Genomic DNA, 23092 nt, shown 5'->3' on the forward strand with positions numbered 1-23092 from the left:
CACACACACAGATCTGTGCATTAGACTTTCTAACCTCCATGGAGCCGTCTGTTCCCTCCAGTGTGTGTGTGTGTGTGTGTGTGTGTGTGTGTGTGAGAACAGGTTGAGCAGCAGAGTATTGCAGCAGCTCCATGTCTCACCTCCGAGGTGTTTCTCTCCTCTTCTCTTCACCTCCTGCCTGTGAAAAAGCTTCTGATCGTTACTGTTTGTGCTCGATGCTTCTACTTGTACAACCACTTGTGTGTGTGTGTGTGTGTGTGTGTGTCGGAGCGTAATGGCTTCTGACATCTTTTCCATTTTAGCCCCTCTTCTTCTTCTTTTTTGTTCACCAGAGGGTCAGCGCTGCTTCCTCCTTCCCCCCCCCGTCAGCGTCGCCCACCACGCAACAATACGTTTCATTCTCCCTGCAGGGCATTGTGGGAGCTGAGGGGTCGCTCTCTGAAACGTTATAGTGGTAAAAGAAATGACTATTGATCTGGTGCTTTGCTGTGTGGAGGTGTGTGGGAGTGAACTCAGGCCACACACAAAGACATTTGGACCGGTTGTGTTGTGTTTGGCTGCGTGAGGTCACCGAGGTCGCCCATTGATCTGCAGGTGACGGGAGGACGAGGACACGTGGTGCTCTGGTTTAAAAAAAAAACAAAAACAGAAGGGAATGAATGCTACACTGCAAAAACTCAAAATCTTTCCAAGAATATTTGTCTTATTTCTTGTCAAAATGTCTAATTTCTAGTCCAAACTCATCTCTTTTCACTTAAAATAAGACTCATCACCTAAAAAATTAACTTGTTTTTAGATCATTTTCACTTGTTTTAAACAAATCACACTGCAAACTCAAAATCTTACCAAGAATATTTGTCTTATTTCTAGTTAAAATGTCATTTCTAGTCAAAACAAATATCATTTTACTTAAAATTAGACTCATCGCATTAATAGGTAGCTTGTTTTTAGACACTTTTTACTTCTTTCAAGTATATTTTTACTTGAAATAAGTAGAAAAATCTGCCAGTGAAAGGAAGTTTTTTGTGCTTGTAATAAGATTTTTCTACTTATTTCAAGTGAAAATATACTTGAAAGAAGTAAAAAGTGTCTAAAAACAAGATACTTATTAATGCGATGAGTCTAATTTTAAGTAGAATGAGACTTGTTTTGACTAGAAATAAGACAAATATTCTTGGTAAGATTTTGAGTTTTTGCAGTGTAAAGTTAATCACCAACCTTTTAACATCCGTCCTTGAACCGTCTTCTTGACCTCCGTCCGGCTTCAGGCGGGCGCAGAGCTTTCCACCACGCTTCCCCAACATCAGACGCCGGCTCCTCTCGCCTCCCGCAGAGCGAGGTGAAGGATTAAACTTCAGCCGCCGACCGCCGACCGACCGCCGGCTTTAAAGCTGCAATCTCCAACTTTCCTCCGTCTGTGCCTGAATCTATCATTTCCCGCGAATGAAAAGCTTCTGAAGCAGCAGCAGCTCCCTCCATTAATCTGTGACCTGACCGTGCAGACGACATTAACCCGTTAAGGCAGGATGAGAAAGTTTAGGATGAAAAATATGTTGTTTTTTGGCCTTTTGATGGTTTTAGCTGCAGAAACTGTTTTACAATCATGATTCAGACACTTGGTGACGACCTGAGGAATAGTTACCTCCATGAAAACAACTACTGTAGCTAGCTAGCCACTGTCAGGCGGAGGTAAGAGGAGGAGGAGGAGGAGGAAGATCAGTCAGTCAGAGTCAGTATCTGAGCTGAAGGTCGACCTGATGCAACACTCTCTAAACCTTCATGTCTCTGCAGCAGAGAGAGACAGGAAATAATAATAAAAACACCTGAGACTTTAAACCTTTACTTTAATTTTAAATCACTGGACTCATTTTAACATTCATCCACATCTTTTGCAATAAAAAGCAATAAACACAGTTAAGTTGAACTGTTAATAATGTGCTTGTTTCAGTGATTTACTTTGAAAGTCAAAAGTTTTTTTTTTCTTACTTCCTGTTTCTCTTTGATCCAGAGAAATAAATGTTTCAGAGAAGGTTCCAGGCACCTGAAGGCTTCATGGGTTAATCTGACTGTTCATTGATCTGTTACCTAATATAAAATGCACAGACTTTACCTGTACTGATAAATAACCTATACATTATTTGCATTCCTTATTGATCCAGCACTTTTAGTAGCATGTATAGTCACAGAATGCTTCACAAAATGTTAAAAAAAACACAACATACAAATGGAGAACGGAGAAAGAGACAAAATAAAACAGTGACATTAATTAGGTATCGTACAATTCAAAAGCCTGTCGAGACAGGTGAATTTTTAACTGCGCCTTGAAAACTTGAAAACCAGCTTCTCCACAGATCTGAACGAACGCAAACACTTTATTAAAGTTATGAAAGCCGCAGCAGGAGAGAGACGAGGCGAGTCGGTTTGTTTCTATCACCCTGATCAAGCAATTCACATCGGATCAGATCGGATTCTGGTCAGATTTACGAAAAGATCGGATTTGGGCTGCAGACTAAAGTCTTTTACAGGATGTGTTTCATTTTGTAAACCTGTGTGTGAACCTGTGTGAACCTGTGTGAACCTGTGTTACCGTGAACACTGGACAAAACGCTGCATCTTGTGGAGCCTCTCAACTTCGTCACCTGGTCACTGTGGTGTGTATATAGTATATATACAGTATATGTGACACTTTCCCAGCTCGTCTCTACAGAGAGTGAAGCAGCAGCAGCAGCAGCAGTGAAATAGAGTCTGAGAGGAGGCGTGGTGCCATCAGCCTCTCAGGCTCCAGCTCTATTACAGCTCAGAGCTCGCTCATCTCAGCCCAGCATCCAGAGAAAAGTGTCTGTGAAACCTCATCTAACATAAACTGTCATCAGTAACCTGCTGCTGGTCGCTGGTCGCTGCCGTGTCCTCTCACTCAGTCCTCGGCCTCTCGGAGAGTCGACGCTGCCGAGCCACGATGATGATGAACTCTCTCCATCTCTCAGGAGAAACCGTGATGAAGCGTTCCTCAGAATGAAGAGTCTGAGTCTGGTGCAGCTCAGCTCTCACTCTCCTCTCAGAGATGTGATGTGACGCTCCGAGACGTTTTGTTTTTACAGACAGAGAGGTCACGGCCTCCTGAGGGTCGACCAATGAGATCTGAGGGATTTTGATGGTAGAGATAGAGATAGATAGATGGATAGAGAGGTGGTGAAGTGAGGTCAAGTTACAGAAGTGAGGTTTCTGCTACAGACAGTACAAACTCTTTAAAGGCTGTGGGGAGGGGGAGGGGTTAGAGTAAATGTAATATTTATTCCATTACATTGTATTTACCTCCATTTAAAACCAAGGCCTCAGCAGCCCAGAGTTTAATCACCCCCCCCTCCCCCTCCTCTCTGCTGCACTCAGCTCTACACAACATGATGAGTTTAGTTTAGTGAAGAGCAGGTTGAGTAAATGTCAGGTCTCAACAATCGTCTGTTAAAAGGCTCAAACTGAGTGATGAACAAAGGCTGCAGGGCCGGACAGTACAGGAGCTGCTCCATGCCAGCGACTCAGAGCTGGACAATACAACACATCTACTGGCTGCCCGTCTTCATCGTAATCACAGATAACTACCACCACATTTTGACGCCGAGACGGTTTGATTCATCGATGAACGTTAGCCGTAGTTGTTGTTAGGCACAGCCTGTATCTTTACTTACAGTAGCTTCAACTACAGGGTAACACAGTGAAAACTGCACCTTTATTATTATTTATTATATTTATGTTGTATTTGGTTTGTGAATTTTTATCTTAGTCACATAGTTTCATTTTCATTTTACCTTTACGGCATTTTGCTGCACTTTGCTTCCTTTTTGTTCCTCCTGAGCCACTACACTGCAAAAACTCAAAATCTTACCAAGAATATTTGTCTTATTTCTAGTCAAAACAAATCTCATTATACTTAAGATAAGACTCATCACATAAAAAGTATCTTGTTTTTAGACACTTTTTACTTCTTTCAAGCAGATTTTCACTTGAAATAAGTAGAAAAATCTGATAGTGGAACAAGTTTTTCTTTCTTATTACAAGCACAAAAAAACTTCCTTTCATTGGCAGATTTTTCTACTTATTTCAAGTGAAAATTAGTTTGAAACAAGTGAAAATTATCTCAAAACAAGTTCAAGTGATGAGTCTCATTTAAAGTGGAAAGAGATTAGTTTTGACTAGAAATGAGACATTTTGACAAGAAATAAGACAAATATTCTTGGAAAGATTTTGAGTTTTTGCAGTGTGCAGAATCCCTCTCCTCCTTCTTGAGCCAACTCACGTTGGTCACATACTATAAACCAGTACTTGCATCAATGACATGGCAGTTTAACAAACATACAGTATAAGATATTGATAACATCAATGTACTGTATATCTTTGCGGTGGTCCTGCTGGCTTTAGACCAACAGCTGCTAGTCAGGAACCAGTTTTAGTCTTGCAGCATTTAGTCTTGTTGGATAAAATCAACTCTGCTGCTGCTCGGCCAACTTTGTCCATCTCCTCTATCTTCTCTGTCTAATAGATCTAATTACACTCCCTCCCTCCTTCAGTCTGTTTCTCTTCGCTCTCCCTCCCCCTCTCTTCCTTTCATTCATTTTTTCATTTTGATTCATTGTATACAACTTGGTTGCACATATTTACACAATGTACACATTGTCACCATGAATGAAAAGGAGCAGGATGAAGAAAAACTTATAGAACCTGCCCCTCTCTGTTGTTATAATTGCATTGGCTTAGTATCAACACCAATATTATACTCTATTTAAAAAAAAAAAAATTAAAGATGATGAAACATATAATAATAACAAGAAAACAAACAAGCAAAAATAGCAGTGCACACCACTCGTCTATCTATCTTTTCTTTTTCTCTTTCTCCTAATTTTTTGTAGACGCTCATCTTTTCTTTTTTTGTACAACTTTTCAGTTCTTTGCTTTGTGAATGCCATAGTTTTACACCTGCAACAGAAATACACATTTGTTTTAAGCTTAGCCTTGCAAATGCCTTCCTTCCTTCCTTCCTTCCTTCCCTGCTTCCTTTCCTCACTCTTTCACCATCTGTCCCTCCCTCCTGTCACCTCTCACTCCTCCAGTGGTTCACCTTCCATCCTCCTCTCCTCTCCTCTCCTCTCCTCTCCTCTCCTCTCCTCTCCTCTCCTCTCCTCTCCTCTCCTCTCCTCTCCTCTCCTCTCCTCTCCTCTCCTCTCCTCTCCTCTCCCCTCCTCTCCCCTCCTCTCCTCTCTCCTCCTCTCCTCTCCTCTCCTCTCCTCTCCTCTCCTCTCCTCTCCTCTCCCCTCCTCTCCTCTCCTCTCCCATCATCAGGAAGAGGCAGCTGGTGCCGGTGTCTTTGTTAGATTCCCATTAGCTGCCTGCAGCTCCGTGCCTTCATTCAGGGGCCACTCATCAATATTCATCGCCATGACCGCTGCAGCTTTTGTCCGTCCGGGGCCGAGGACGAGGACGAGGACGAGGAGCCTCCACTTCAGACGTTTTACCTGAAGATGCTGCAGTTTGCAAAATAAATGAGGCCGAACAGTAAAAACAAAAGAAAAAGTGATGGTTGTGCTGCACCGTGTGTTTGATCCAGATGTGAGGAACAGCACAGCAGCTGGATTCACCTGGTGGTCGTTTTGTCTTTAGAGCTTCTGTTTTGTGTTTTTCTGGTCGTGTTGCGTTCGTGGCAGTCGGGGAAAAGCCACGCTGCTCTGCTGCCACACTGCAAAAACTCAAAATTTTTCCAAGAATATTTGTCTTATTTCTTGTCAAAATGTCTCATTTCTAGTCAAAACTAATCTCTTTCCACTTTAAAATAAGACTCATCACCTAAAAATGAACTTGTTTTTAGATCATTTTCATTTGTTTCAAACTAATTTTCACCTGAAATAAGTAGAAAAATCTGCCAGTGAAAGGAAGTTTTTGGTGTTTGTAGTAAGAAAGAAAAACTTGCTCCATTGTCAGATTTTTCTACTTATTTCAAGTGAAAATCTGCTTGAAAGAAGTAAAAAGTGTCTAAAAACAAGCTACTTTTTAATGTGATGAGTCTTATTTTAAGTAGAATGAGATTTGTTTTGACTAGAAATGAGACATTTTGACTAGAAATAAGACAAATATTCTTGGCAAGGTATGGAGTTTTTGCAGTGCAGCGAGCTGAGCTCCAGTCTGGGCTTGTTGTTAGGAGCAGAAACTAAACTGGTGTCTACTGCCGTGGAGCTTCTCTGGCTTAAAATCTAAGAAAACTGATCGAGACTTTATTGCAGCATGAAAGTTGGCTCATTCTTCAAATGCCACAAGCCGGTGTTGATGTCTTGTTTTCCCTCAGATAACCCTCCGCTGATCACTGGAGGCTCGGCTGCTCTGCTCCACTGAGACGCAGCCAGTCGGGTTCATGAACATTTCCAATTATGATTTAAAAAAACTGCAAAATGAGGCAACAAGAGAAAACAGACCTGATGCTACATGAAGCTGCAGACTGAACTGTTATCTTGTTGCACCATATTCTCCTGCAGTGCTTTAATGGCACCCAGCTGGAAAATTGAAAAATTACAGTTTCTATGAATGAACTGACGCTTTCTCACAGTTTCAGTTTATTTTGAAGTTTTTTTTCCATGAAATTCAGTTAAATATCTGCAGCTTTTCAGACCTACACACCTCTGTCTTCCACACTTCACTCATCATGGTTTTTTATGTTAGTTGCAGAAATCTTTGATTATGCAGCAGGTTTTCCTAAAAAATGCAATGGAATATCGACCAAGTGGTTGTCCAGCATCGATTTGAAAGTGAAAAATAATTTGCATATGTGACTTTTTTTGCAATGGAAATGTGGAGATTATGAAACCATGCAAGCCGCGAGTATTTTGTGCATTTTGCACCGAAATCTGGGATTTATGTGGTGAAAGTTCAGCGTCTGGGTCTCAAGGTCTCGGTCTCCGTTGAGCTGCTGGACTCTGGACGTTTCCTCCAGACCAACAGCTGCAGGGACAAACGTCTCTGTGTCTCTGTCTCACTGTGGTTTCTGTGATATAATTCAATAAGTTTAACAGATAGTAGTTGTACTAAAGTCTTTGCTTGTGTTAAACCATCTGAACAACTTGGTGTCACCATGCCAACAGTGGGAGGAGACTTCAGCAGCTTCTGTGTTGTGTTCTTCTGTTCAATACAAACTTTGTTCACATTAAATCTGGTTTAGATTTTACATCAAATCATCTTTTCTTTGTAGCTGAGGAGGAAGAATGTAAATATCTAGACACACAGTTATTATGAGGACTGGGACTGGAGACAGTGGTGGTCTTGTCTCGGTCTAGAGTTGGGTGGTCTTAATATGCATAATATGTTGCATTTTTCTGCGTTTTTCTGGAGGGACTAAATATATACAGCTCCTGAAAAAAATAAGAGAGCACTTTCACAAATGTTTCTTAAAAGCATCTCTACATGTATGACAGTCATTCTTTTCTTTTCTTTTTTAAATACCAACACAAACACAACTCATTCTACTTAAAGAGACACTGATGAGGTCATCACCTGAACCAGATTATAAAAACCACTGCTGGGATTAAACATTGACATTATCCCACAAAAACTGATTTATAAACTCTTCCTGAGTTAAAATATTCATGTTGTGTTGTTTAGGAATAAATATGAACATGTTTTCTTTGCATTATTATTATTCAAGGTCTGAAAAGACTTGAGATTTTTTGTTATTTAGACTAGTTTAGTCATTAGCCAATAAAAGCTCTAAATGACAATATTTTTATTTCAATTTTGGGAGAAATGTTGTCGGTAGTTGATCAAATAAAACACAATTTTACTCAAACACACACCTATAAATAGTAAAACCAGAGAAACTGATCATTTGGGGAGTGTTTTTTTCCAATGTTCAGCTCTGGTGTGAAGCTGCTATTTCCTGGATGAGGAAGTCCACCTGCCGCTCCCATGTCAGTGGGAACCAGCTCCACAATCTGAGTCCTGATGGTTTACAGCAGTCTCATGGTTGGATTCTGATTTTCTGGTGATTGTACATCACAGATTACAGTTGTTAGCCTGCAGCTTCCAGAGATGTGAGGTGAAGTGAAGTGTGTGCAGTGGTTTTTGTGGTTTCTGTAGTTGTGGTTGTGGTCTCCGTGGTCCTGCATGGCCTCCTGCTGCCTCTGGATATGGACGTATGATATCGACCGCTCCGACTTCCTCTGGGAGACACCGGACCTTTTACAGATGAGGTCGAATGTTGTGGCTGAGTAGATTCTGTAGCAAGACGTCCAACACAATGCAGCTCTCTCCTCCACCGACTGTGGCCACCGCGGGGATCTATTCAAGTGCAATCTTCACTTTCTCTCCCTCTCTCCCACTTAGAGCCGACCCTGCTTCCATTATATTCACTTATTATGGTCTGTGGTCCAAACCGCAGAGAGGTCTGAAGCCTCCGTCATTCACCGATGTTGATACAGAAACAATAGAACAGCAGCAAAATGTACATTTAAAGTCACAGTAATGCTACAAGAATCTATGTTTGTGTTAAAGCTCCATACAGTATAAAGGTAGATGTTTGTGTTAAAGCTCCATACAGTATAAAGGTAGATGTTTGTGTTAAAGCTCCATACAGTATAAAGGTAGATGTTTGTGTTAAAGCTCCATACAGTATAAAGGTAGATGTTTGTGTTAAAGCTCCATACAGTATAAAGGTAGATGTTTGTGTTAAAGCTCCATACAGTATAAAGGTAGATGTTTGTGTTAAAGCTCCATACAGTATAAAGGTAGATGTCCATGTGTAGTGTGATTATAAAGCAGCTCTAGGTTCTATATTAATACTGTGAAAGTATCAAAGCCTCAGTCCACAGAGAAATGCACACAGCCTGGATTCAGAAACTGAGCCTTAAAACCAGCCGTCAGGACTTCCTGTCACTTTGTGATGTCACAACTAAGCCCCGCCCCCTCACCACCTGGACCCACCATCCAACAACTTTGCAGGATTTGGTTTCTCTGAGTGTTTTATTCTGAAATCTGCTCTGTTTTTTTATCGGATCAGTCATAAAACAGTCGGCCAATCAGGAGAGAGGCTCAGAGTCTCCTCCTCTCTTCTGATTGGCTGACACCGACCTGTAGTTACTAGAGCTCCAGAGAGAAGCTGAGAGAGAGAAGAGGAGATGGAAAGCTACACTGAGATGGTTTTTATCTTCCAATGGATCAGCCCTTCAAAATAAAACACAGCAGAATACGAAGCTGGAGCTTTATTGTCTTGAAAGTAACAGGAAGTTTCCTTTAGAATAATAGGCTAATAATGATAATAATAAATATATTAATACTCCATCAGTTCCACAGACAGACGGGCAGAGCTTTTTGTGGTCTTCATTTCAGAGCCAGCTGAGATTGTCTGGTCCTTTGTGTGTTTGTTGTGTTGGGCACCAGAAAGCTCGAAGGGACCAAACCACAAAACACAGATGAATGGATTTACAGCATCGATATTACAATGACATCATCTTTTTTTTTTTTTTTAAAGAAACCAATCAGAGAGAAGCTCATTGTGTGTGTGTGTGTCTGCGGAGAATACAAGACACAAACACATCTCAAACACACATGACATCAAAGTTAAATAGAAAGTTTTAGAACAGTATTATCATTATGAATAGCAGCTGCATCTTGCACATTGTATTTAAATTCATATTTTGGAATAAACTAAACTGAATGAATCCCTTTGTGGCCAATCAGATCTATCAGTTACACTGTTATGATATTCAATAATGTGTGGCTATGAGGAGATGAGCGGTTGCTATGGAGATGACGGACAGGTCAGGGCGTCGTGGCGATTTCTATCTCTGACCTTGGAGCCCAACTACATCATAAGCTGCGTTTCCACCACATGGTACCGGCTCGACTCGACTCGACTCGACTCGACTCGGCTCTGGTACCAGGTACTATTCTAGAGAGCGTTTCCATTACAGGATAGTGCCGCCTTTAGAGTAGCCGGTTGTCATAGCGACCGGCGGAGCTTAACAAAATAAAACAAAACTATAAACATGATTTTCCCCGTGGTTATGCCACATTTTTACCTTAATTAAAAAGCTCCGGAGTAATTTGATAGTTTACTACATGACTTGTGACTTGTTACGAGTGAGAGCGGAGGCTCTCTGCCTTCACCTGGCCTCTCACGGCTGAAAACCAACCTGGCAACATCCGTTACCATGGCCACCGCCCCCCGGTGTCCCAGCTCTCCTCTCCTCTCTGCTGCACCGCCACACAAACACGCTCCGTAACTGTAAGCCTTTGTTTTTGACAGTTAAGACTACACATATACACATCGTAACATCCTATGTGTTATATAAAGTTATCCACCGCTCCGTATTGATTTTTCGCCGCCTTCGTTGTCAACAAACTCACATGGCCAGACGGGGAGAGGAGGGGAGAGGAGGGGGGGACAGCGACAGCGGAAAAGCGACCAGACTTGCGTAGTTTGTTCATTTTAAAACATTTATTTATTGAAATGTGGTGATATCTGATGACCCGCGGCCACCGGTGACGACTCTCTGACCAATCAGCGGTCCGCAATGTTTACACGTCACATTTTAGTACCGCTTCAGCCGTTTTGGAACCGCGGCTGAGCAGGTACTAAAAAAATAGTACCGGGTACCAGATTCCTGGTACTTTTACGTAGTGGAAACGCAAAAAGACAGAGTCGAGTCGAGTGGAGTGGAGCCAGTACCATGTAGTGGAAACGCGGCTATAGTGTGTAATAAAGCTGTCATCTCCACAGGGAAACATCTGTCACAGCTGTCAGCAGCTCAGAATCAATAATGAGCTGTGCACTGACTGGACTCGTCGTCTGTTTTTTTGTTTTATGGGAAATTATGAATTGAATAAAAACGTCAATTAAACGCTTCTCACAGGAGGGAAACACACACACACACACACACACACACACACACACACACACACACACGACATCAACAAGAACAAAAAAGCTAAATCAGGATTAGAGGGGAAGACAAAAGGCTCAGCGCTGACGGAGCAGCCGGCGCTTCGTCTCAGCAGCGACTGCCAGAGTTTGTAAATAACTGCGTGAGGGAAATAGATGAATAAATAAATATAAGTCACATGATGGGATGGATGGAGGGAGGGAGGGAGGGATGAAATAATAGGCAGTGATTCCTCTGGACAGACTTCAGGATGACAGTCGTATTTCAGCCACGTCTGTTCTCCACCATGATGAAGGTTGGGATCCTACAGGTGCTTCATCACCTAGGCGACGGGTCTTATAATAATAATAATAGAACATCTAAATCTTTATTTGTCCTCTATTTGAACTTTAATTGAGTCTACAGTAATAATTAACACCACAGACAAAGACAAATATGACGTTTCTCCACCGTTCTAAGAAGGACTCTTACTTTGAAAGGAGCTTTTAATATGTAGAATCAATCTTCTTTTATTTTGAAAATGTTTAAAATATTCATCATCACAGGCAACTACACAATTATCCGTTAATAACCAATATCTAAAAAACCGAGAAACACAAAAACCAACAACAATGTTCACTTGTTCTTTGTTTGGTTCCTTTATCTTTCTGTTGAATGACGCATTTTTTAATTTCAATAACACAGTTTCAATAATAGGACTTCCTTTAATTTCTACTCACCCCTTTTCCAAAATGCAGCGATTTTGAAATAAAATGAATAATTATGATAATAATAAATATTCTTTTGAATAAAATAACAATGAAACAAGATAAAAATGCATAAATGTTCTTTTGAATGACTGAATATATTCAAAATCAAATACTTCTAGTCTTATTTGATCTGAGGAGGATCTGAACTTTCCACCTCGGTCTGACTCACGTGTCGTCATGTGGTTTCTACGGTGACGACGGTGCATTCATGTCTATAGGAGAGAAGAGTTGTGGCAGTTTCAGTCTTGAGCAGTGGTGGACAGTAACGGAGTAGATTTACTTCAGTACTGTACTTAAGTACATATCCAGAGGATTTGTACTTTACTTGAGTATTAGATTTCTTTAGTACTTATTACTCTTACTTGAATACATTTCCAAGACAAATATTTTTACTTTTAGAATTTCTAGAAAGGCTGAAAAGTACTGGTTACTTTCAGGTCTGCTCTTTTTTTTCTTTTTTTTTGTAAATCCTATTGGACACAAGCTGTGTTTGTCAGAGAAGGAAACCCTAACCCCTAAAGTTTCAAAGAGTTCATTCTCAGAAACAAGAGTTAAAAGCTCCTTAAATTCATTTAGAAACAATTAGAGTAATTCATTGATGTGAAAAATAAGAAATTTACTCTTACTCTTACTTTTACTTAAAGTACATTTAAAAGCATGTAGGCCTACTTTTGGATACTTAAGCACCTTTAAAAGCAAGTACTTTTTTACTCTTACTGGAGTAACATGTCGACTGAGCTACTTTTACTTGTAACGGAGTAAATTCTGACCATAGTATTTGTGCTCTTACTCAAGTACTGGGGTGGAGTACTACCCTACTCTGTCCATCTGTGGTCTTGAGTCTCAGTTTCTTGTTTCCTGCAGCAAATAACCTGTAGAATCCAATAATAATCCAATGATCATTACCACACCATGCACAGCCTGTTCCTGCACCGTCATACAGTGCCTTTTTGGACCTTTGTGTGTGTGTGTGTGTGTGTGTGTGTGTGTGTGTGATCTAAGAAACCCTACCACCTGTTCAGACAGAGCTTTTCCCCCCAGAGGCAGATGCTGAGCCACACAACGCCGGGGCAAATTAACACCGGCACAGGCAGAGACCAGAGAGAGATGGAGAGAAAGGAAAGGGCAGTTTCCTGTTCAAAGGCGTCTGTTCTGTTTCTGAAAGATTGATTTTTCTTTTTCTTTTTTTCTTTTTTTTTCATTTCCTTTTTACCAATTTGTTCCTTCATTCAAAATCCAACTTTCCTCTCTGGTGTTTTTAAAGTGACTCCTCCATATTTCACCATCTCCTTCTCCTTCCTGCTGCCTAATCTGGTTTTGTTCCTCCCTCCCTCCCTCCTCTCCTCTCTTCTTCGCCTCTCCATCTTTCATCCGGCACTTTTGTTCATGTCATTTCTTTCTTCTCAGAATCCTCCTCCCTCTCCTCTCTCCTCTATAATTGAATTACCGGGCCGTCGTGCAGGGATGGTGCTGATCCGTGCACAGTAGCATGAAACTCTAAAACCTCCACTCTCTCCCTCTCTCTCTGCTCGGTGCATCCTAGTGAATATTTGCAGTTGAAATATAAAAACATTGATCCTTTTTCTCTCAGTTGTATTGACCTCCATCCACATCTACAGCGAGCAGGTGTTGTTGTGTTTTGAATGGAGTCTGTAAATGGTGTGTGTTTTTGCTCGTTTGTGCAGAAACCAAAAAAAAAAAAAAATCTGGAAAGCGTGATGCAGATGCAAATGAGAGAGATTTAAACTGAGTGTGTGTGTGTGTGTGTTGAAGTGAAAGCAGAAAGCAGAAACCAGGCTGTGTGTTGTGTTGTGTCGTGTTGCTCTTTGTTTTGTTCTTCCACATAAAACAGGGATTTAGCTGCTTCTCTCTCTTGTTCAGGAGTTTAAACATCTTTACACATAAACACAATCCTTGTAAAGGTGGAGACAGTTTGACTGAACTGAGACGCTCCTCTGTCTGTCTCTCTGTCTTTCAACGATGTGAGTTTGGAGACGTTTTAATCATTTTATCTTATTGAACAACAGCAGGATGATGATAAAAAGAGGCAAGTAAATGGAAACTAAAGCAGATTAATGCTGTAAACCTGTGTGGTAGTGTTGTCTTGTTCAGTACAGTACATGTACATGTGGGATGCTGTGCACGTAGTAATCCTGCCTCGCTCCTGTCCCGTGTGTCTGTCTTCTATCCAGGCTGAATATTTCATCCTCTGTGTTGTATGTGTTCTCTCTATATTCTCTGTCTTCTCTCTCTCTCTCTTTATTTTTTTATTTTTTGCTGCTCTCTGTCTGACTGTGTCCTGTTTCCACTGCACTGAAATGCTCACGTTAATAGAAAAGAAGCTGGAGATGCTCATCATGCATCATAATTTGTCCATTAAGCATCTCATTCATTCATGCTTCAGCACCAGTGTTTATCGCTGTTCAAGGTCGTGAGAGCTCCTGCTGTGCACACGGACACACACCGATACATCCATTCAATGACCAGCGAGTCAATAGCATCGATCCAAAATGAAAACATCGATCACAAATTGATACAGTATTACCATTTATTGGGCGCGCCTTTATTTTGAAAATCCCCATCTGTTTCCACTCGCACGCATTCACACATTGAAACAAAATCATGGCGACAGATGTTTATCAATGCACTGGTAGAGGCCTCACATTGTGTCAGAGGGTTGAAGGAAAAACAACCTGTTACACTGCAAAAACTCAAAATCTTTCCAAGAATATTTGTCTTATTTCTTGTCAAAATGTCTCAATTTTAGTCAAAACTAATCTCTTCCCACTTAAAATAAGACTCATCACCTAAAAAATAACTTGTTTTTAGATCATTTTCACTTGTTTCAAACAAATTTTCAATTGAAATAAGTAGAAAACATTTTTGTGCTTGTAATAAGAAAGAAAAACTTGCTCCACTATCAGATTTTTCTACTTATTTCAAGTGAAAAATGCTTGAAAGAACTAAAAAGTGTCTAAAAACAAGCTGCTTTTTAATTTGATGAGTCTTATTTTAAGTAGAATGAGATTTATTTTGACTAGAAATGACATTTTGACTAGAAATAAGACAAATATTCTTGGTAAGATTTTGAATTTTTGCAGTGTGAATAGGAACCATTGATGAAGGTGTCTGTCTGATCCAGATTCTGTGGCTTCTTTCTTCTGAAATAATCAAATCAAGCGATTAGAGGAATTCTGCTCAGGAAGTAACAACCCAGTGAGTGGTCCTGCTGACTCAGCTGCTCTGCAGAGATGAGTAATGACGACATGATGAAGAGCTCAGATCAACCTGCTCCGTGGAAACAGACTCTTCTAGGTCTTTATTTAGAGTAAACGCTGCCGTTGAAGGAGGAGAGGGTCGCTCTCTGCTCTGACCTCTTCCTATTTAATCTCTCCTCTTCCTCTTCCTCTCTTCCTCTCCACCTATGAATTGTAAAACCCACTGAACCCTTAAATTGGTCTTAATGAGCAGCGGGTGCTTTGCACGGCGGCTCTAAGAGAGAGTGTGCGTGGGTGAATGAGAGACTGTGTAAAGTGCTTTGTCCCACTCACTCAGGCTGGAAAGTGCTGTATGAATGCAGGAGGCCTCTCTCTCTCTGTGTCTCTCTGTGTGTGTCTCTCTGGGCGACAGCTGCTGGTAAAGACCGGTTCTCTCTGTAAACATCAGTCAGAGTTTCTGCTTCATGTTGTCAGAGGTTTCGGTGAATGAATGAATGACTCACTCAGCTGATGGACCGTCTATAGAAACCTAAACTCAACCCAAACAACTGGAGCTGCACGAGGCACAAACACTGTGATTTCAGTGTCCAACATGTCCCTTTATGTCCTGAGAACAGAATAGGAGCTTTATTCTCATCATATTAACACAGTGCAACAACAACAATATGATTTGATTTGTCCAGGGCATCGCCGTAGCAACACAAAACACTGATGGTGCTGATGATGATGCACATATTAGCCATATTCACAGCGTCGCCATCTTTGCTTACAGCAGTTGGAGCTAATGGCGGCTAACTTAATTCAAATCAGTTTAACACAAATGTCGCTTTACTTTGAAATATGGCCCAATGTCTCTTCGGACGTGAACAACCCATGCCTTCCTTAAATCTGTATCAACCGGTCTAGTTGATGGACTGAAAAATGTGTTAATAACATAGGCTATTACACTTTAACAGGTGTGTTATAATTATTTCTTGAGTCAAGTAACGGCACATTTTATTGCTAGTAACTAGGGGTGTCACAAATCTCCAAATCCTCGATTCGATTTGATATTTGATTTTAGGGTCACGATTCGATTCGATTCTCGATTTTATTTCTTTTTCTTACAGCACAGAGGCCTATGCCATTTTCAAACTAGTCTAGTCTACGATCATTGGTTTTATTCTTCAAATTTTGTACATTAAATCTTATTTCAAAAGATGGGCTGCATACAAGTGATGCAATTTCCATAATGTATTACATTAGGCACTATGCTCACATTTAAATAATTTATTTACAATATAAAGGTAACAATTTTACCAAGAATGCCCCCAAAATCATGTCGATCCTCTCTTTGACTTCGATGCTGGAGACCATGACGTAATTTCGATCGATTTCGATAAAAAATCGAAATCGTGACACCCCTACTAGTAACGGTAACTGTGTTATAACACTGGAAACAGTAAAAAGTAGTCCCGTTAGGAACGCCATTTATTTACAACGCTGTTATTCCCATCACTGACACATGACGTATTTGGAGTTAGCTTATTGGCTGTTTGCTCTTTTAAAATGAGTTGACACACGTGGTTTCTGTGAGGCAGGTGTGTTTTAGTCCTGAACATGGTGCTGGAAATAGATAAAAGGCTGAAACTGAGCGACATTACACAGATTGTAAATATCCAGTCATGTGGTCCAGCTTCTTCACGGGGCTTTGATCAGACACTTCCCTTCCCTCGTCCTTTTACTCCTCCGGCTGGAGGAAGTGAGCCGAGCTTGTTCCCTGAGGTCAGCGCAGGTGGATTAGAGTCACAGTGACACATGAGAACATGATGGAGAGAGGCAGAAACTCTGAAGAGTCTAATCAACAGACAGACCAGAGAGGTGAGAGCAGCTCTCAGAGCAGCTGGAGGACTCTGCTGCTCACAGAGAGGTCACAGGCCGCTGGTTCAAACACATCATCAACACACACACGGGTACGTTTTACTAGTACTACTACTTACTACTAGCTACTACATTCAAACAAACTAATGTGACTGCCACAGATGTGAGATTTCATCAATGAAACCAACATTTATCTCCTAAAAAGGATGTAACCAGCCGGCGGTAAAGCTCTAAAAACCGGTGGATGAGTTACTCGGCTCATTTTCTCCCCCGGGATGACGACGGAGGTTGACCGGCCCATGAACTCAGCAGACAGCTGAAGTCTGCGAGAAGCCCCCGTTGCTCCTGCAGTGGCGAAGCCTCTTGTCATCCAGCCTGTTTGGAGGCCAGAGACGAGGAAAACAAATATGTGCGCACATGTCGACATATTGAGGCTGGAAAAATTATCAAGTTCATAGTCATAGCCTAGTCCAGGGAAGATTATGCTAATCAGGCTGATTGATCGTATGTGGTCAAGCTGATAAATAATTCAACATGTTCGACAAGCGGATTTAACATATAAAAGCTAAGTTTGACTCCAGAATTAATATTATAGATATCAACAACATCTTTCTGACTTTCTGACTTAATTACATTTTGAGTAGTTGGATTTTTGTTTTAGAGGTAAATTTATGCAAAACCGCTGATGCGCGTTGCCTTCAGGGACAGTTTTTCATCAGCAGTCTCTGTATTTCCCTCTAAAACAACTCTGTGTGGTAACGTTGTGTTATTATCTCATAGCGTGGTGAATGTGCAGGTCACAACTTGTCCACCAGAGCGTTGTGGAGTTGTTGGATTGTGTATTTGATGAGTTTGATGAGGGAAACCAAGAAATCCCATAATGAGCCTCCGTAGCGTAGCTCTGAGCAGCTCACGGCTCTGCTCCGCCGTTCTAAAAATAGCTTGCACCGACAATTAAAGGTAACGAACCTACTGCTATGACTATAGGGATTATGGCAATGGGCCAATTTGCCTAAAATGTTGAACTATTCCTTTAAAATGGCTTGTCATAGACATGCAGCTGCTCCGTGCATGTGGATGTTGGGTCGGATCAGAGGGTGGAGAGTGACTGTGGTCGTTGTGGATGAAGGATGAGGGACAGTCAGAAGACGATGACTGCATCTTTTCACTGCATCTTCACAGTTTCCTCCGTGTTTCTCTGCTTCACTTCAGATAGAATCTCTGTGTGAATGTACAGGTGGACCAGCAGCAGGTGTGAATATAACGTCCAGTCTGCTCTGTAACACTGTTATTTTATCTCCAGCCTCAGCGGACTCACAGTTGTCCACAGACATTGATGCAAAGGTCACAGGTTTTTTTTTTTTTCTATTTTCTTTTTTCCTCTGCCATAGTAGTGTGACCTTTCTTTGAACGTCCACCAACACATCCACAGGCTTTCAGGTTGTCTGTCTTAACCCCACCTCCCTCCAGTCAGACTCAGGGTGCAGAGCGTTGTAGAATCGTACATCAGCTCAGATTCACCTCAGGGTTTCAGGAGGAGGAGGAAACTTTACTGAGCTCGATTTTTCTGAGCTTTCACCCGGCGAATGAATGCATTAATGTAAAAAACCTGAGTCTCTCACCAAAGACGGTTTAGAAATAGAGTGTCTTTGCTCTCGCCACCTTCTCAACATCTCTTTTTATTTAGTCTATGTTCACCACCTTGTCTTGATTGACAAGGGACACAAACTTTACAAAGACAACAGAATTTATTTGATTTGATTTATTTATTTGAGTTCGGAGTTAGCAAGCCTGCTAATTTACATCCACAGTCCACATCTTATAAACATTCATACGTAGACATGAAGGGCAGTAATGTCAGCATGAGTTCTGTAAAGTGCCGGGTATAAAGGGCAAGTGCAAGTTTAAGTAGATGAAGTGCATGGATAAATGGATGGATCCAAATGAAGGACAGTGATCACATATTGATGAAGTTGGTAAGAAAACAGTGTTACAGCAGCAGGTGTTGAATCAACCAGTAGTTGAGTTAAACAGATTTAAGACACAACATGGAGAAGAACCACCTGACACAAAGAGAAACTTTGGTTTATAATTATTAGCCTGGGTATATTTTACCCATGCTGCCTTGCGCGGGATTTTACTCGCTCTGCAAGTCAGCCTCCCTCGATCCAACATGGCGGCAGACGCTTTACCTTTCGATGCAGCGTTAGAAAGTGTTTGAAGTAGTTTAGACCGTAAGTTTATTTTGTAAAAAAAAGCAACGACCCTTTAGCGAGCGCATTTCTGTCGCTCTACATACGTCATCGGGTATGATTGATACGATTGGCTGTAAGCTACGTACAGACGCATTTCATAGACATTCGTAGCACCCAATCAACAGCTCTGAACGGGTATTTCCCAGGCTGAATCTCCCGACTAGCTTCTCGCTAACCGCGGTTAGCTCAGCACACGTAGCCTCAAGGCTAAGCAGGCGACCATCTGCCGAGTCCGCGTTAGTCTCCAGAGAGGTGATGCGTTGGTTTGGACATGGTCTGTTTGGGCCTCCAGCGCTGAGAAGGATATCTTAAACTCCGAAGCTAGATCGGCCTTGTGGCGATTTAAGAGGCTTGCTAGCGTGGCCATGCTAAGCTCGTTAGCAGCTGCAGCTTCGGGGGGCGTAGAGTCTTTTTTGTTTTGTTTTGCGTTCTTACTTGCCATTTTAAAGGGACAACGAGGAGTTTTGGAAAAGCGAAGCGTTTTCACACTACATTTATGAGCCTCCGCGCGCACCGTAGAATTCTTCGACTGGCGCAAGACGGACTCATGTTTTCATTCATCAAGAATTAAAGTCAGAGGTTCAAAGAGGTTCAGTTACCGTCGTAGTCCCGACCATAAACGGCGATTCGGTGGTGTTATTTGAGCGTCTGCGAAACCGAAAGTAAGGAAACGCTGGTCGGCTCGGCCAGCATTTCCACCATTAATTAAAATAACAAAATAACGATAGAGACAAAACGATATATTTATCGAAAATGGAGCCATTAACAAGTGTGGGTAGCGGAGATTCATCCACATTAACGTGAGACTTTTTATAACCAAATAGAAACTCCTCGTTGTCCCTTTAAAGCGTGTCGGGGTGTTGTAGTCACACTGTGAAGCTGCTTCGGGCAACTAGGAGGCGGAGAGACGACTTGAAATAATAAAAATTGAAAAAGAGTGTGGGGAGAGCGGGGGTGAAGCGTTACTCCGCGTCCGCCATGACCGGAAGTCCCGTGTTTCAGTTTCAGTTTAATTTATTTGACAAGGGACAATGTACATTAATAAAACATTGTAAAAAACAAATGTAAATGCACCCGAGTTAGCTAAAAAAGCTAGTTTTCATCGCCAGTCCCTCTGCCTGATGATAAAGGCAACCTTAAAAAATAAGCAACAATGAGTTAAAGTGTAAAGTGTGTTAGCCAGACTAGATTGCATCTGTTGCATATTCGTGCCGCCCCCGGTGTGAATATTTGTTACGTCCTCGGTGTGAAAAGGACCTTAAAGCTCAGACTATGTGGTAATGACACAGCTGATCTCAGAGCAGCTCTCTCTAGCTTGGTTTCCTCAAAGAGCCGAGAGCACGAGTCCTTTTAACGTTCAAACAGGGTCCTGGTGGTAAATAAAAAGAGCCGTGGCTGCAGCCAGAACAAAGAGAGACACACACACACACACACACACACACACGCTGCAGGCAGGAGGCTGATTGCTGCGCTGTTTATGTAATGGTGTGTGTGTGTGTGTGTGTGTGTGTGTGTCAGTGTATTTAACACATTTGTGGTATCTTCACTCCCAGTCAGGTGCCAGTGAGTAATTCTCACGTCTCTCTCTCAGGTAAAAACAGGTGATGCATCAAACAAACAACACTTATTTAAAATGTCTCCTTTTGTTTGATCAATACTCTGAAAGTTTGGATTTTATAAAACATAAAACAGAGACGTGAGGACGAATTGAATAAAAGAGATAAACCATTGTACCGTCTATAGAGAGAAAAACAGAGGAGGAATATTTTATTTTCATTGTGCACTTAGAATAGAATCAAGTTAAAATGCTGACGACTCCACGGTGTTTATGAGAGAGAAATAACTCCTTTTGTTGCTCCGTTTCAGCAGCCGGTGTTTAGCAGAGACAGTCGTGCAGTCGCTATTTGATATCGTCTCTAAAGGTCGACTTTAATCATGAAATGTCAAGTTTATTCTCCACATTTCCACTTCTTTTTTCAGAAAGCTAAAATTAAAATTAAAATCATCCTTTTCTGGCTCAGGTTGACTTTTTTGTAGAACAACCTGTTCATGTTGCATTCAGACATAAAAATAGTTTAATTGGATGTTTCAGCGTGGTATTACGTTTTATTCATTATATTTTTATTGATTATCGTTGTAAATGATTAAATATTTTGTTCTTTGAAGGGACTGAGAGCGATGCGGCTGCAGCACTGAACAAACCCCGTTGGCTCGTCTTAAAGGGTTGTGATGAGTTTAAACTTCCTCCAGTATACTGAGCCTTTCTCCTGTTACTGTCTGATACTGATACTGATACTTTACTTTTCTTTTCTTTTTTTTTTTTTTTTAACACTTTCTGTGGTTTTCTGGCACCTTGGCATACAGTACGTTGGTTGCAGACGCGGTGATTCACAAGTTTCAGTGCGGCTCTACGGTACGGATAGAGTACACAACAGTAGCCTACCTGTTTTTTAGTACTTTTTTATGTGTATGTGTGGTAAGTAAAGTTATTTTGTTTGTAAAAAAAATGTTAAAAACTTATGAATTTGGAAGATGAATTATGTGAATCGGTACTTGGGATTACTGTGGTTATTCAGTCGATACCAAGTGTTGATATCTAGTGTTTGTAGGATTTTAATGAGGTTTGACAGCAGCAAGTTAGCAGCAGAGGTTGGTATAGCCGCTTCTTCTTCTGTTTCTGAGCTTCACTCTGAGACTTTGTGTGTTGTTGAAACATTTTTCAGGACTGCATGTGTTTCACTCTTTGATCCTCCGTGTGTGTCTGTGGTGTAACAGCAGCGTGTTGGACAGGTGACAGGTTGTTTGTGTACATGTATAGTACTGTAGAGAAGCAGGTGTAGAGTTTATGTCAGTGTAGATCAGAGCTATAGTCTGTTGACCTGAACTGTTTCACTTGTTTCACCTGTTTCACCCAGATGTTCGCTGGTCTGAGCAGGTTTCTAACCACTGATACAACCTGTGTGTGTGTTTGTGTGTGAGCCATACAGATGAAGAGTGTGTGTTTTAAAGGGACAACGAGGAGTTTTGGAAAAGCGAAGTGTTTTCACACTACATTTATGAGCCTCCGCGCACCGTGAAATTCTTTGACCGGCGCAAGACAGACTCATGTTTTCATTCATCAAGAATTAAAGTCAGAGGTTGGAAGACGATCACATACCGTCGTAGTTCCCACCATAAACGGAGATTCGGCGGCGTTATTCTCATGACTCGCCACGAAACCGAAAGTAAAGAAACGCTGGTCGGCTCGACCAGCATTTCCACCACCACTAATAATAACAAAATAACCATAGAGACAAAACCATATATTTATAGAAAATGGACCCATTAACAAGTGTGGGTAGCGTAGATTCATCCACATTAACGTGAGACTTTTTTATAACCAAATAGAAACTCCTTGTTGTCCCTTTAACTGACACGTCACATCTGTGTCAGTTAGTCTGTGTAACGTGTGACAGCAGCAGGAGTTCATTATGCAGAGCAGAGCGGTCGTCTGCCTTCTCCTCATGTTTAATAGCCAGTTGTTGGTCGTTCTCCTTCGTAATGGGCTGCGTAACTCTGCGTCTCCATGGAGACAGACGACACAACGAGATGTGATGGATCAGGTTGAGGTGAAGTCGAACTGGTGAATATTTCTGACCTGGCAGGATTTTTTTTTGTTCCTAATGAAGTCTGATGATGACGAGGAGCTGCGGCTCGGCTGGAGGCCAGATCTGATCAGTGACAGGCAGATGCCACGCTGCATGTGGCCACCAACACACACACACACACACACAGAAACATAACACATGTACAAACACACACACACACACAGTCTGGACTGACCCTGATGCCCAGGATTCTTGGAAAATCAATTTCAGATACCCTTTTCCTGCACCGCACTGACCGCGCTTCTCTTTCTCAAACACTTGCTGACACACACACAGACACACACTGCAAAAACTCAAAATCTTACCAATAATATTTGTCTTATTTCTAGTCAAAACAAATCTCATTATACCTAAAATATGTATATTTATACATATACATACATAGTTATACATAAAAAGTAGCTTGTTTTTAGACACTTTTGACTTATTTCAAGTCTGTTTTCATTTGAA

At 41.4% G+C, this 23092-nt stretch overlaps 1 protein-coding gene across 1 annotated transcript in view; it reads left to right on the forward strand.

Moving 5' to 3' along the window:
* kcnh3 (potassium voltage-gated channel, subfamily H (eag-related), member 3) overlaps positions 1-23092 on the forward strand; it is a 216546-nt gene that overhangs the window by 59720 nt on the left and 133734 nt on the right. The window lies entirely within an intron of this gene.

The sequence above is a fragment of the Trachurus japonicus genome, chromosome 21 (genome assembly GCF_045865225.1).
Source record: "Trachurus japonicus isolate A0001 chromosome 21, Traja_1.0".
NCBI lineage: Eukaryota > Metazoa > Chordata > Actinopteri > Carangiformes > Carangidae > Trachurus > Trachurus japonicus.